Genomic DNA, 13,963 nt, shown 5'->3' with positions numbered 1-13,963 from the left:
GTAGCTGGGATATTTTTTGTAGAAACATCCATTTTTTGTAGCCTATATGATTCTTGCTCCGATGGGAGTTTGTATATGTCATTGGACATCATTTTGTACCCTTAGACTTGATATGATATATATATATATATACAAGATCTGATTTGACTTCATCGTACTTGTGTTGATCGACTATGAGATGTTTCTATATGCTTTATTCTATAGGTATGCATTTATTTCAGCATGAATGTATGTAATGCAAATGAATATGGATTTCTATGTTTTGGTTTCTTTTTTTATATGCAAATAAATGAATGGATGAAAATGAGTAATGAGTAATGCAATTTTTTCATTTTCTATGCAATAAGATCAATGTAAATGAATAATAATGAAATGATATGAATGAATCTATATGAAGTGTTATGTATGTAGCTAAACATCTCAAAACACAAGTACTCAATCAAAGAAATAATGATAAAAAGACCACTTAGCGTAAGAAATGATGATGCTTTCAGCTCTCATTCAGAAGATAAAGAGATTATTACTATACCGAAATCACTCTAGATTCACAAAAATGCAAAATGATATGAAAAATGCAACCTAAACCTAGTCACTAGATTTAAAATACTTAAGATTCATCACTGAGCATAATGAACACAACAGGCAGGTTAGAGTTCCTTTCTTTTTCAATGTGCAATATTAATTATCTTGTCCGCAATGACCCTTTTTTCATTCATATCCTTGGACAGATTTTGCAGGGACCCGAATTGCATCATAAAGAAATTCCCTCAAAACAAACAAAGAAATGATATGGACCTCCCTGTAGCATACAAATAAGTGGAGTCAAGGTATGTGAGGCGATTTCACCTTAATGTGAAGGCTCTTATCACAGACACCCAGCTAATTTACATGTTTCCAGATCATCAGGATCATTCCTACAAGCAGAAAACAAAGAAAATAGTATGCCCCCAATCCTTGTTTCTCTTAGTCACAATAGACTTCCTCAAGTTACTCAGAGGGACAATAATCAAAAATCAATATAAAAGACAACATACAAAGAAAATTTTCATTCATAGCTCAAACTGTTTAGTGATTTTTTTCCGTTATGTTGTTTTTCTTGTGAACTCAGTGATAAAAAACTCTATAGTAGTGAGGAGACAGGTAACTGACTCAGAGTGGATGACCAGGTTTCACTGACGGAATAATGACTTGGTTGACACTGCTTAGGATATGTAATGTGCTCTATCGAGTAACCTAAGACTAGGACGTTGATCAATTTCAAGTCATGAGGGTTCCAAAGAACCAGGATGTCACAAAAGTGACTGAAAATATGTACAAGCGAAAGAAAAAGATGCTTGAAAGTGGGAAATGCCAACGTTACGTTGATAGATGGAGCGCTTGAGCACAAGAGGCGCCTATTTGCTAGGTTTTCACTTGCTTGGCAGAGATTCATTTTATTTTTTCCAAGGTTCCTGTTCACCAAGTTTTCACTAGGGAAATTTCTCTCTTTTTTATTTTTTTTCTTTTCTTTTCTATTTTTTTCTTTTTTTTTTTGGATTTCTTCAGGACTTTTTCCAACTGTACAAGTTAGCTGGAGCAAAGAGTGCTAAGGGAAGAATTTCTTCAAGTGGATGGTGTTAATCAGTTCATAGATCTATTCTCCTTCCAAGTTTGAGAGTTGATAGGCACCAGAGCCGAATACTGCAGTAACAATGTAGGGACCCAGCCAGTTGGGTTCAAACTTCCCTTTATTGTCGCGAAACTGTTGATTTTTTGGATTTTCTTTCAGAACTAGGTCACCAGCTTGAAATTCTCTTTGTCAAACTTTCTTGTTATACCCTCTAGACATTCTCTTCTGATACACTCTGAGATGATCAAACACCACTTATCGACGCTCATCCATCAATTCGAGTTCTTGCAATCTAGATATTCTATGATCTTCATCAGTAACAAGACCTTGCAACAAAACTCTTAGAGATGGTATTTCTACTTCAATAGGTAATATTGTTTCAGACCCGTACACCAAAGAAAAAGGCATAGCCCCAGTAGGTGTTCTAATACTAGTTCTGTAAGCCCATAGTGCAAGATTGAGCTATAGATGCCAATCCTTCCAAGACTTTTTCACTATTCTATGCAAGATAGTCAGTAGGTTTTTGTTAGATGCCTCAGCTTGTCCATTACCTTGAGGGTAATATACTGATGATTAGCGTTGCTTTATTTTGAATTTCTCACAAAGCTCATCCAGATCTTTATTCTTGAATTGTCCTCCATTATCAATCACGATGGACGAAGGTATCCCATACCTGCAAATTATATAGTTTAGGATGAATAAGGCGACTTGTTTACCAGTTGCCTTGGTGAGTGGAACTACCTCTACCCACTTGGTGAAATACTCAGTGGCAGTTATGATGAATATGTCTGTTGGATGAAGCTAGATATATTTGACTAATGAGATCAAAGGCCCATTGCTGAAAAGGCCAGTGTGTTATAAATGGTATGAGGTCCCTTGCCAGAGGATGTATGAGATTTCCATGAAGTTGACATTTCTCACAAGTCTTAACAAATTTTATGGCATCTATTTCCATATTTGGCCAATAGTAGCCAACCCGTAATAGTTTTCGAGCTAAAGTAAAACCATTTGAATGAGATCCACAAATACCTTCATGGACTTCTGATAATGCACATTTAGATTTTTCAGTTTCTAGACATCTAAGCAAAGTACCATCCAAACCTCATCTAAATAAATCGTTAGCTATGATAACATACCACGAAGCGTTTCGAGTTAGGTTTCTTTTCTTGTTACGAGTAAGGTTTTCACGGATAATTTGATCACATAGATAGGAATAGATGTGGTTGTATCAATATGAGTCATGTCCAATAATAGAATAGACTATTTGGGTCTCAAGAGAATTATAAGCAAGGTAATATAACTCTTCCACCAAGAAATCAAAGCGAAAATTGGACTCCTATAGCTCAGGTATAGATGCCAAGGTAGCCATAGCATCTGCTGCTCTATTCGCTGATCTAAGAATCTGTTGGAATGATACAAAAGAAAAATACTTCTTGAGATTGTCTACCATCCTCTTGTAAGGCATCAATTTTTCATCTCGAGTCCGGTATGTATCATTGATCTAATTGATGACCAGCTAAGAATCTCCATAGATATGTAATTTAGCAACCTTCCATTCAATGGCTAGTTTTATTCCATTCACCAAAGCTTCATATTTTGCAATGTTGTTTGTGTAAGGGAATAGAATCTTATAAGACTTTGGAATTGAATACTTCTAAGGAGTAATGAATAGTATGCCAGCACCTGAACCATTTTGAGTAAAGGAACCATCGAAGAACATCTTCCAAGGTTGTTGAGTAAGATGCATTATTGATTCATCTAGGAACTTGATGTGTAGTGATTGAGTATCCTCAAGTGGAGCTTTAGCAAGTTGATCAGCAATTACCTGTCCTTTTATGGCTTTGCGTTCCACATATTCAATGTCAAACTCTGTAAGGATCATAACCCATTTCGCCAATCTTCCAGTGAGTGTTGCTTTATTAAGAAGATACTTGAGTGGATCAATTTTGGCCACCAACTTGACTGAATGTGCTAGCATATAGTGCCTTAGTTTTTGTGATGCAAAGACTAATGCCAAGCATGCTTTTTCTATTATACTTTAGCTTATTTCATAAGACACCAATGTCCTACTAATGTAATAAATAGCTTGTTCTTTTTTGTTGTCATCCTGTTGTGCCAGAAGTGCCCCCAGTGATGAATCAGTTGCTGATATATATAAGATTAGTGGCTCACCTTGAATAGGTGGCATCAATATCGGTGGATTAAATAGGTACTCTTTTATTTGTTGAAGATGTTTCTCACACTACTGATCCCAGTTGTATATTATTCATTTTCTCAATACTTTTGTAAAAGGTTAAGCCTTGTCTGCTAGTTGAGAAATGAATCTTCTAATGGATTGGAGATGTCCCTATAGACTTCTCATTTGACTGATGTTCTTTGGAGGTAGAATTTCCAATATAGCTTGGACCTTCTCAGGATCAACCTCGATGCCCTTCTTTGAAATGATGTAGCCAAGTAGTTTACCAGATTTCACTCTGAATGCACACTTCTTTGGATTTAATTGGAGCTTAAATTTTTCCATTCTATCAAGTATAGGACCTAACTCTTGAATATGCATTGATCTTTTCATAGTCTTCACTAAGGTGTCATCAACATAATCTTCCATATTCTTATGCATCATGTCATGAAAGATAGTTGTAACTACTCTTTGATAGGTCGCCCCTGCATTCTTTAACCCAAATGGCATAACATTCCAGCAAAAGGTTCCCCATGCACAGGTGAAAGCTGTCTTTTCTTGATCTCCAGGAGCGATTTTAATCTGATTGTAGTTGGAAAATCCATCCATTAGTGAGTACATCTCATACCCAGCTATCATGTCGACTATCATATCAATATTTGGCAATGGAAAGTCATCTTTTGGACATGCTTTGTTGAGATCTCTAAAATCTGTACAAACTCTGATAGATTTATCTGCCTTTGACACAGGTACTATGTTGGAAATCCACTCAGCATAATCTATTGCTCTGATAAATCTAGCTTTGAGTAGTTTCTCTAGTTTAGCTTTGACCAATAGTGCGACATGCGGGTGCATCTTACAGAGTTTTTGTTTAACTGGTTTTACTCCTAGTGTGATTCAGAGATGGTGCATAATGAGATCAGGATCCAAGCCTGGCATATCAGAGTACGTCCATGCAAAGTTTATTTTCTTCTCTAAGAATAGCTGAGTGAAATCCTTCAATTCCTCTACTGATAGTGATTGAGCTACGTGAATAATTTGTGGTGTCTCTTGATTCCCTATATTCACTGGCTGAGTTGGCTCGATCAATATAGAAGACCGCTCTTGAAAATGACTGGGTAGTATACCAAGTATCTCACCTTCAGGTGCCTCAAAGAGGTTTTCACCTTTAGGTACGTCCTTTATTTTCTCTTTTTTAGATTCTAACACCGCCACAATATGGTTTTCGCCATTAGATCTTTTATTTTTTATTTTTCTTGTTTTTGCAACTAAGATACTTGATATCCTCTTCAGTCATATTTTCACTCCATTCACTGGTGGAAGAGTTCAGAGGTTCGACTACATTGAGATAATAGGATAATGTATAGTCATTAGAAAAAGTAGGTATATCCATGGGTTGATTCTATAAAGTACAGTCAATCAATTCGGGATGTACTAAGGACAAATTTTGGATAGGTTCAAGAGCATTCACGGTATTGTTATCACAACTGTGGATCAAAAAGTCAAGTTCCAGAATGATACCCTGCGTAAGTGTCTCGAGACCAGGAAGAGTCAGATCATGATTATTAAAGTTCACGTTAATATTTAATCGATCTATTCCAATTGACATACTTGTAACATCGTTTACTACGCCAGACTGGATGTCATATCATGGTTTAACAACAATAAGACTAGTAGGCAACTTTTCATTATTTGTATCAAATGATTCAGAATTTGAGGCTGAGTGGGTATCATCATGAACAGGACTATCATCAGAGTTAGCGGATGAAGTTTCCAAGTCTCTTTCAGGTGATTTAGTAAGCATATGTATGGTATCAATACTAACATCTTTAATGCTACAAGTTCCTTCATATTGTGGTTCATTTGTCATTTGTATCCGACACACCTGTTGACATGATCTCATTGTTTCTGTGATTTTTTGTCGTCTACTCCATTCAACTTCTTCTGGACTGATGACTAATTCTTGTTCTATAGCTTCTAACTCTTCTTGTGTAGTGATAACTAATTTGTTTTGTTTTAGGATAAGGACACATAGATGAGAAGCTTTCTGGTATTGTTCCTTCTTTCAATGCTTGTTCACAATTTGCTTGCCTCTTTTGTCTAATTTCTTGTATTTCCCTCTCTAGTTTTATGCACATCAGCTATTGACTATCATCGATGACACCACTAGATTCTTCTGGAGTTTCTGTAGTGGATGTGTCTGAAAGATAGTTAGGACCCCATTCATACTCATTTGAATCAGTCTCTGAATCATCTACTTGTTGCCTGCTAGTAAATGTGAGTGGAACTTTTAATGGTGCAAACAATTCTTTGATTCTTACAACTTCATCTCTTATATCCTCAGGGACCTCAACTTCTTGTATTATCGTAGCTGATACCATCGAAGCTTGAGCACTGACTATTTCTTCTTTCTTGACCATTGATTCCTTTTTCTCTTTTCTACACTCTACTTTTGTTTGTTTAGTGTCTGCTTCATGTAATGTTAAAGGCAATATCTTTTTCGAGCCTTTAGACTTAGAAACATGTTTTTGTTTTGATGTCTTTTTAGGATTGTATCCCAGTCCAACCTTATCATGTGTGGATTTGGTTTGTAGCTGAATTGGTTCAGTAATACCTTCTTTTTGTTTGCCCAAAGGACTAGTACCTGAGTACCCCATGCGCTGAATCATTTTGTAACCATGACCATATTGGTTTGAGGAAATCTCACAATGTCGTACCTCCTCATTTGGACTATCTTCGTTAAAGAGCCAGTTAAGCACAACATCCTCTTCTATTTCATCTGCCAAGGAGGTAGAAGACTGTATGAAGAGACCATCATATGTAGTATTCGGAGCCAAATTTGGTGTCCTCATAGCTTCTGATGGCTTGACCAACTGTTTTGGTGATGGAGGGAGAGAAACTAATGATAGTACTAGTTCTATCATGTAGCCATCCATGCCAGTATCTGTAATCTTCAATCTCTTTTCTAAGTCTTTCATCAATGTTTCTGGATCTTCATTTGGAGAGGCTACCCTATTATGAGGCACAAAAGTACCTGCACCTTTTGTCAATGCATTACAGATGACATTTGTATCAACAAGAATACTGACTTCAGCTCCGTTATAAGGAAACTTTAAGCATTGGTGATATGTTGATGGTACTGCCTTCATTTCATGAATCCATGGCCTGCCCAGTAATATATTGTATGAAAATGGAATATCGAGAACCTGGAAAAGGACATTTCTCTCTATCGGTCCCACTCTGATTGGTAATGATATCAGACCTTTGGAGGTCCTCTCTTCTTCATCATAGGATTTAATTGTTATTTTCTTGCTTGGATCAATGACATTTTCAAAGAATCCTAGTTGTGTAAGCAGATGATAAGTACAGATATTCAACCCTGTGCCTCCATCTATCAAAACATGTTTAACTCTGTGTTTGTGGATCATGGCTTCAATATGCAATGGCTGGTTATGTGGATGATTTAATGAATTGTCATCTTCTTCAGAGAAGGTCAAATAGTGAGGTGAAGTTAGATGACCCACCATAGACTGAAACCATTCAATGTCTAAATCTTTTGGAATGTTGGTAGTGAGAAATGCTTTGTCTAGGATTTTCTTGTGAGCAGATGAGAGCTGTAGCAATTCAAAAATTGAAATTTGAGCATTTGTCTTTTTTAACTATTCAACCACACTGTATCCAGAGGATGATGATGAGGTTAATCTTTTAAATTTATCCAAGGTTGATTCCTTTTGTTTGTTTGGCAAGGCTATTGGATTTAATGTTTCTTGAGCCAGGTTGGAAGAACTAGCCCCTTGGAGGGTAACTTTCTTTTGAGATCTGGTCAGAGCTTTTGCATATCGTGATTCATTTGGTTTATCCTGAACTATAATCACATTGCAATATTCTGAGTGTGAAGGTTCAATCATGTTGATAACGTTGTCCTAGCTGGCATAAGTATAATTTACCTTGGCACCTCCTTTGGCCTTTGAGGAATCACCTTGTTCATAAGCAGGCAAATGGTCTTTAAATGCTTTATGATCAGCATTGGTTGGATGATTCCCAACACCAACTTTACCAGCATCTATGAGATCCTGAATCTCATGTTTTAGCTTCATGCAATTGTTTATGTTATGACCCTTATTCCGATGGAAGTCATAGTATTCATTTTCTCTCCACCATCTTGGTTTGACATCCGAATCATATGGTCTAGAGTTATTTGGTAGTGTTATCAAGTTGTTTGCCAATAGAGTTTTGAAAGCGGATTCATATGATTCTTCAAGAGGAGTAAAATCATGCTTAGGTTTGGAAAGCCAAGGCTTTTCTTTGAACCATTCCTTTGTTTTCTTTGGCGGATTCTCTGCTACAATCTCAGCAGCCTTAAGTGCTTGTGTACCACTAGCTAGGTTGAATATTGTGGATTTTGTGTTGGTTTTGACAGTGTCTACTACCCCATCATTAACAACATTCTTGTTGTTGTCTTTGGCAAATTTCCAATACTTGTTCTTCTCTTTGGAGCTAGATCCTGTTTGTGTTTCTTTCCAAGGTGTGATATCCCCCTTCTTTATGAGCACATCTTCCATTTGAATTGCATTATCTACCATTTTGTTAAATGATGGATGTACTTGCATTTGTACACTATATTTCAGTTTGGGGACCAAGTTATTGACAAATATATCCATTTTCTCAGAGTCTGGAATAGGTCATGGGTACCTAGAGAACATCCTCCTCCAGCATTGGAGAAAAGTAAGAAGAGGTTCCCCTATTTTCTATTGATTATTACAAAGATCGATCATAGTCACAAGATGTCAAATGTTGTATGAGTATTGTTGTAAAAACAGTTGGATTAGTTCTTCGAATGTTTTTATTCCTTTGGGTAGACTTGAGAACCATTTCTTTGCTTGACCCCCTAAACTCCTTGGGAAGAGACGCATGAGGTACGTTTGATCATGCATGAATTCCATACAAGTAGCACTACATTCCCTAACATGATCTTGAGGATCCGAGGTACCGTCATATTTGTCAAATTTTGGGATTTCCACTCGTGAAGGGAATGGAGGCATGTCTAGATTTTTGTCAAATGGAAAGGGACATATTGTTTCCAGAGAATATTGTTTCGAGGATTTGTCCTTATTCTTTAGCTCTGTGAGCTCCATCCGCAAAGCTAGTAACTGTTTGTGTACCATGATTATAGGTGAGTCTTCCCTTTTAGTAACAAGTGTCTGAACATCATATCCAATAGGAAGTTTGGCACCTTGTTTTGCTAGTTCTAAGAAATAGTCTTCCTTTTCTTGGGTCATGATAGTTTTCATCATTTTTCTAAATTCTTTGTCATTCTGATAGTCAAGGATTTCTTTTTTTGGAGGTTCAGCATCTTCATCAATCTCACTTGATGATGAGGAGTCATTATGATTTTCTGGAATATTATGGTTGTTTTTGTTTCCATCATTGTATTCTGTCTCATGTATAGTGGGAGATTTTGGTTCATCAAAAATTGGTCCACCTGATGACGACGATATGTTAGTGAGTGAATCCTTCACGTAGAATGGATTATCTTGATAGGTGAAGGTTTGTTCTTTTCCTTTGGCTTGTTTCTTATGAGAACTCTTGGTTTGAATAGGCATTTTTATGGATTAGTGTGACCTAAAGTCATTTTGTGATGCAGAGGTCAAGATCAATTTCAGAGCTAGTTGTTCTGTTTAGAGTATTGTTTGGGAGAAACAACTGAGATTTTGTCTAATTTCAGGAATGATCTATCCTGTCTAAGACGTTATCCAAGTTGATTCTAAGCATAGTGTAAGATTCAGTCTAGTTTCAGGAATGATCTATCCTATATAAGACGTTATCTAAGTGACTAAAATTTGATAGGTAGTTGATTGAACTAGTTGAAAGGTGATCGACCAAATCGTGCAACACAAATGGAAGAGGTACACTGTCTTGATCTGTCTATGCTCAGGAAAATGATAACCAGTATTATGTTTGTTGTAAGTCATTTTTAGGCAAGTTTGACTATTCTGTTATGACAAAACCAGAGACTCGTACAACAGTATTTTCTGGACCGGACGACAATTTAGCAACTACAGGACAACAATAGTTCTATTTTGTACGAGTTGCTGCCTCGTACTGTACGACAAATGGGCATGTGCAGGATGACAAAAGACTCAGAGCAGTTCTGTTTAGTACAACACAGGATACAGAGTCAGACGACAGAGTAAAATGACTCATACGACACAGAATTGGGTCTAGGACGACAAACCAGAAAACTCGTATGACATAGGATGTGATATAGGACGATGAATTATCAGACTCATACGACTATTCACAAGACAGAGCCTAGAAATTTTGAGTTTTTCTGATTGCTGAGTATGACCAATTCTGAGATGGACTGATTTTTTACCACGATAAACTAGTTTCTGACACAGACAGAGTTTCGACTTAAAATGGACTAGTTTCTAACACGGACAGAGTTTTGACTTAAATGGACTAGTTTCTGACATGGACAGAATTTTGACTTAGGATGGACTAGTTTCTGACATAGACAGAGTTTTGACTTAGGATGGACTAGTTTCTGATACGAACAAAGTTTCAACTTAAAATGGACTAGTTTCTGATATGGACAGAGTTTCAACTCACTGAGTTGTTTCTGGTCTTCACTGATTTTTGGTATTTTAGTTCTTTTTTGTTTCAGGGATGAAAACACAGAAAACAATTAGTATGTATAGTGACTCCAATCACAGCATGCAAACCCTAAGGAATTTGGTTTGGAAAGAAAACCATTGCTTGTAGACTTAGGTACACACCCAATAGCTAATCAGAATATGGTTTTTGAGTCTCACGTAATGGATTCTCAACGTTGTATTATCCAACTCCAAATGCTAATGGGGGCACGAAATGACAAGTATCTTGGGAGAGTTACTATCTCTCTTGCACAAAGATTATCCCCCTTTCAGAGATGAACTGGGTAGCTTCTAATTTTAAATTGGATTTAGTCAGGGATCCATTCGACGCATCGAGGTATAAACTCAATTAAGAGGTCTCCTAGCCTTGAAAACCAAGGTTTAATATACCCAAAGGTATGGAGGAGAGCTATTCCCGAGCACTGTTGTTGACTTGATTTTCATCAAATCATGTTTATTTTTTAGTGGGTTGGAGTACTTGGCATCTAGTCATTCCCACTTAGGTCGTTCCCCTCACACCGGCCGTAACAGCTTTAAGAGTTTTTCAACCCCTCAGGAGGGCAGGCCTGCTAAAGATGTACAAATCTCAAACAAAGAAAAAGCTTCAAGGGTCTAGATTTCTCATTGTCTAGAAAAAGACAAGAGCATACTCTCCTACCTCTCAGAATCTTCTAAAAGCACAAAAGATAGATTTGTTCTTTAACCAAATAGCAAGTTAGGTTCCTAAAAATGAATTTAAAGAATGCACGATGTTTAGTCGATTCTCTTTCAAGCAACCTGCAAAGACAATGGATCAGTAGTCATATTGTCTTTGTGCGACAAGCATATTCTTTGACAAGCATTCTGCAAAAACTAGTTAGGCTATGAAAAACTTTGAGATAGACAGATAAATAGTCAAGGTTAGTCATCAGAATAATTAATCAGAAATGAAAAAAATATGAAATTTGCCTCTTTTACCAGAAAATACAGAATCGTACGACAGACACTTGACTCGTATGAGACAGGATGCAGTATCGTACGAAAGAAGATTGCTGATGATGTCAGCTCATACGATAGAGGATTTCTTCTCATACGATAGAGGATCTACTCGTACGATGGAATATTTGCAATTCATGCGACACCTACAGTTTGTCGTTTTAGCCTGTAAAAATTGTCGTACGAGATGTACGGACGAAAAAAAACTAAAAAATCTGAAACCTGGAAAATAACAAAAAAACAAAAAAATAAAGCAGTCAGTCTTGGAGGCCAAAAAAATGTAGTCTTCAGGCCCCATGGTGGGTGCTAGAGATGTGTGTGTGAAAAAGTGAACCTGTAGCTACAAGCACAACACTTCAATTAAGTCATTATATGCATGGTTAGTAATCAATGATCAATAAGAAATAAACCATAGCAAAGCGACTAATTGCCTTCTAAAAAATGCGAGTATAAGATTGCTCTCAGATTTTTATAAGCAATACCAGTGACTAGACTACACCAAGACGAAGGATTTAATCTATATGATATTAAGTTATATGGATGCAAGATGGATGAATAATTCAAGCAATAATAATCAATTCAAGCAACAATGGATGCAAGCAATAATGAATGTAAAATGGATGCAAATAATCTAAAAAAGCACAATAATTTTCAATGACTCCAGAGCAAAATTAGCATGATAATAATCTTCGAGCGTGTTCTCAAAAATCTCTGGGGGTGGTTTGGAATGAGACTTGAAGACTGAATTTATAGAGAATCATAAGAGAAAAAGCTCAATTTAGGATTAATTGAAATAATTGAGAAATCATGTTTAGTTAACCTTGAGATAGATTCCAATTATAGTTTAATTGAAATGCATTCAAATTAGAAGTCCAAGTTGCATTGGAAAATAATAATAAATTAATTTCATGCATATCTGATAAAAATAGATAATTCTTTAATTTATTCAAAGAAAAGGTCTTTTCAATGCAACTGAACTTCTTTTTCTATTTTTGAAAAGCTTTAAGTTCCAATTTTAGAGAATAATTCAATAATTCAATTAAATTGCTTTTCTGATTTCAAGTTCTAAATTTAGAAAAAGAAATAATATCTCAAATTTGATTTCTCTCTCAATTCAATTCTTTTTGTTTTATTTTCAATTCAACTCTTTGTAATAAATTAATCCTTTTTGCATGATTGATTGGCAAATTTATCAATTAATTAAATATGCAAGGATATTTAATAAATAAAAATGGGATAATTTATCAAAATGATATTCTTGTAAATGATTTGATTAATTAAATAAATATTTAATTAATGTTGAGTAGTTGATTTGCCATGTGATTTTTGATAATTAAAGAATTAATAATATGCTCAAGATTAATTTAATTGCCTTTGGTTAGGACCTTGGTGATGTTGTCGAGATTAGGGGCCCATGGTTTAGATTACCAATTTTAGGGTATTACAGTTCGTACCTTCATGTGAGGATTGGCTTCGTGGGTGTTTCTGTGGTTTGTGGCTCATGCTTATCTCATGTTTGGAGATTATTATTATTTGGAGACCTATATAGTCATTGTATCATGATCTTATGTAACCTTGTATTAGGTTAAGTTGTATCTTTATATGTATATTGAGAAGCCATGTATTGAAAGAGCAATGTAATCCTTGTTTGGGATGTTATTTATTAGCTTTCTTTATGGTTGTGTAAATGCTTATTGAAGAGAAATTATATTGTATCCTTTCAATATCTCAATGGTGTAATCTGTTATTGCATACAGTTTAATATGTTCTATGAGTTTTGATGGATTATTGGGTTAATCGTAATTGTGGAATTTAACTTTTGGTTTTAATTCTTTGTTGGTAACCCTTAAGGAATTCTGGTGTAATTCTTTCGCTTTTGTTTTATCATACATGTTGTGTTTTGTGCTCTTATTATGTTTATACTTAAAAAAAAAAAATTATTTCTCCCTTGTTGTGGGTATTCCTTTGGGGTTCTTGGCAACACATTACATTTGGTATCAGAGTCCATGTTTCAACACTGGGTACTCTAGGTTTGTAGTAAGCCCATTCACCTTGACCTTTTGTGTAGGTCTTGTGGTGTCACTTCCTTGCTTCTTTCCTTGTCTTTGATCTAAACCTTTCTCTCTTGTACAATGTTAGGTCATGGCTAGGAAAGCCAAGGGAGGTGGCTATGTTGGTGGCTGCAATAGAGGTAGAGGAGGAGGATGGGGTTGAGGTTCCGACCGCCATAGTCCTTCACCACCACCCACTCATGTTCTATTTGGGGTTGTGTAAATGCTTATTGAAGAGAAATTATATTGTATCCTTTCAATCTTTCAATGGTGTAATCTATTATTGCATATGGCTTAATATGTTCTATGAGTTTTGATAGATTATTGGATTAATTGTAATTGTGGAATTTAACTTTTGGTTTTTATTCTTCATTGGTAACCCTTAAGGAATTCTGGTGTAAGTCTTTCGCTTGTGTTTTATCGTGCATGTTGTGTTTTATGCACTTATTATATTTATACTTTTAAAAAAAAATTGTTTCTCCCTTGTTGTGGGTAT

The sequence above is a fragment of the Cryptomeria japonica genome, chromosome 11 (assembly GCF_030272615.1).
Source record: "Cryptomeria japonica chromosome 11, Sugi_1.0, whole genome shotgun sequence".
In the NCBI taxonomy this organism is placed as follows: domain Eukaryota; kingdom Viridiplantae; phylum Streptophyta; class Pinopsida; order Cupressales; family Cupressaceae; genus Cryptomeria; species Cryptomeria japonica.
This window is presented reverse-complemented; position numbering follows the sequence as displayed.